At 35.8% G+C, this 2,846-nt stretch overlaps 1 long non-coding RNA gene across 1 annotated transcript; it reads right to left on the bottom strand.

Moving 5' to 3' along the window:
• Window positions 1–685: 685 nt before the first annotated feature.
• Window positions 686–2,417, bottom strand: LOC130922128 (uncharacterized). Its single transcript, XR_009064458.1, has 4 exons — window positions 2,364–2,417; window positions 2,117–2,243; window positions 1,087–1,164; window positions 686–872 (listed from the first exon to the last, which is right to left on the bottom strand). It is a non-coding gene; the product is annotated as an uncharacterized LOC130922128 (long non-coding RNA).
• Window positions 2,418–2,846: the final 429 nt, after the last annotated feature.

A 2,846-nucleotide genomic window follows, 5' to 3' on the forward strand; every position in this document is an offset into this window, starting at 1 on the left:
TTGGCAAAGTAACTGGTGTTACCTTTCATGTTTTTTTTTCATCTTTTCAAAAAAACAAAACAAAAAACAAACAAACAGTAACATTTGCTATGTTTGGAAGTAATTTAATGTTGTGAATCAACCGTTAAAGTTATTAAAATTGCTCCCGTTTTTGCATTAGTTCCCTTCTGTCTACTTTCGAGAAGTTTTAAAACTTTTTCATCATTCAAAGATAGATTCAAGACAAAATTTTGCCTATTTAGGAGTATTTCAGATACTTTAGAAGTTACTTAGGTTAGCTAGGAAGGTTCACTACAACAGAGCCTTTCTGAGAAGTCGACTGCTTTAAATGGCGGCTATTTACCAACACCGCCGAGTCTGCCATTTCGCATGTAGTTCTATATGCATGTGATATCTAGGTGTATATTGTAGGCTGGCAGCTACAGTCAGGAAATATTGGAGCCACCTAGACTAGCATAACATTTGCTACAGCGTCACAACAGCGTCACAACAAACACTCTTCTCTCTCCGTGTCTTCAACCACTGTAACGCATAGTAACTGATTAACCTGAAAGCAGTCTTTCAGGTCCTCCACATGTTTGTTTTCAATTCAGGTGAGACGGCTAGACTGGATTGCTAAATAAAAGACTGGAGGCAAGAGATCATTACTGCGCAGTTTTAATTTCAGAAATTTCTGGGTGCATTCAATGACAGAACAAAGGCTGTGTAGAGAAATGCACACTGAACAGAGAGCTCGGCGTTGCTTATATGCTGTACATATAAGGAGGTGTGTCTGTTTGGTGATTAACTCTTCTTGTAAAATAGGTCATGAGCCTTGCTGGTTGACAGGTAAAAGTCCATGATTATTGTTGGCAGTTAAAGTCCATGATTATCTGAGGCAAAACTAACTGTCAGTGGTTTTCTGTGAAAAACAGCTCAATTTATAGACATGATTGCATTAGGCGAGATGCATACTGACTTTATAACGCACATTGTCTCGTTGCCAAAACAGTGACAAAATCCGAACGGAGAAAAAAAAAAAAAACGTAATGCATAAAAAACGTACAGACGGCATTACACATACACATTTAAAAAATCAGTACTCACTTGTACAAATTACGCCGAAACCTACAACTTGGCAGGTATGCATTCCTTCGGAAACTTGTTGGTTGTGTAGTCCCCATGCTGAAAAAAAGAAGAAAATCAATACACCAAAAAACCTGTTTGTAAGTAGAATGTGCAGAACTTCCTTCTTACATGGCAGGGAATCACACGTACAAATGTCTGTCAGCATCATCAATTGCCAACTGTCTCATTGCCAAGTGCATTAAATTTAATACAAGCATTTCTGACTCATAGTTTAACAATATTTCAAAATGAATATTTAATGTGCTGAACCTAGCTATGATTAATATGCTTTCCTGCATTTGAGTATATATAGTGAAATTGTGCAAAACATATATGTTAAAATTTAATACGAGAGGTAAAAAGTAGTATTTGGTCTAAAATCTCACATGGCCATGTTTTGTTTTGTTTTTTTCCAAGGGGCAAAATCCATTATAAAGATAATTATGTTTCATGAAATATTTCAATGAATCAATTACACAGTAAACTGAGTTTTCCTGAATGCTTCTATTCATAATAAAATCACAAGATACTGGGAAAGGTAGCAATTTTGGGAAAACTAAAATTAAAATTAAATAAATGGAAGGCTATTGGTCAGAGCCAGAACTTCACTTTTCTATGCTCACCATTTTGCATTGCTAAAAAAGTTAAAATCCAAGATAACAGTTGGAAAAACCAGAGTATGATATTTCTATTTTATTACCAGAATGGCGCATAATGCATTTTGAATACAAATGAGAACACATACTGTATATGCACACATTTTTTTCTTTCAAATGACATTAAAAAACGTATAAACATTTCTTTGAAAAAAAAAAAAAAAAATCAGAAATCAAAATTTTTTTTAGTGGCATGAAGTTCTGTTCCTGTTAAGTTACATGACAGGAGGAAGTGAAGGTGCATTAATGAATCAGTAGCAACAATAGGATAAGAAGTTCAGCCTCACACTCAGCATTTATAAATCCTTTTGGTATTTCTGATAGACAACAAATGTTAAGAAGGCATACTTAACTTTTAACAAGGATTTCAGCTGCAATCACCTCCAACAGCGGCATTGGCTTTTCTCTGATTAATGAGGCTCCATGTGGCATTTTGAGCCACTCTCATCACAAATCCGAAAGCAGGATCGTATGGATGACCTGTTTTACATATGAATATGAAGCTTATCATTTGTGACACTGCAGGCTCCGAATGGACAAAGAAAGGTGTGCGAGCAGGACTGATGGGCCACCGCTAAATAGAGGGATTCCACCCCGTACCTTTCAATGGTGGTGCTCAGCTTGAAGCTTTGCTTCAAAACACTCTGGGAATCTAGAAATGAAGAAATTACTTAGCCGAAACATGAACACATATCTTCAATAATGAAAAGAAGATAGACGTTCTTACTCAACCTTTTGCATGTAATTTCTGACTACATGTGACTAGACATTGATGGATGCATTGACAAGTATGCTAAGTAGTTCATGCCAAATCTTACATATACGGAAAACACAGACAAGGCTAAAAAAGCAGTTTCTGCTCTTGCTCCCCTCTTTAAAATAAACTGCTGTATTTTAAGCTGAAATAACTGTTTTGTTTGATAGAACAATATGTTTATATGCTGCCATACATAGCAGTTTCATGGTGCATTAGGCCCCAAATTATTTTTAATTGATCCGTTTTACCCTGAAGACCCCCATTTACAGATACAGCACAACCACTTTTGTTTCAACCCAGCCAAAAAAAAAAAGTATGGAAATATA

This window comes from Corythoichthys intestinalis, chromosome 9 (assembly GCF_030265065.1).
Source record: "Corythoichthys intestinalis isolate RoL2023-P3 chromosome 9, ASM3026506v1, whole genome shotgun sequence".
In the NCBI taxonomy this organism is placed as follows: Eukaryota; Metazoa; Chordata; class Actinopteri; order Syngnathiformes; family Syngnathidae; genus Corythoichthys; species Corythoichthys intestinalis.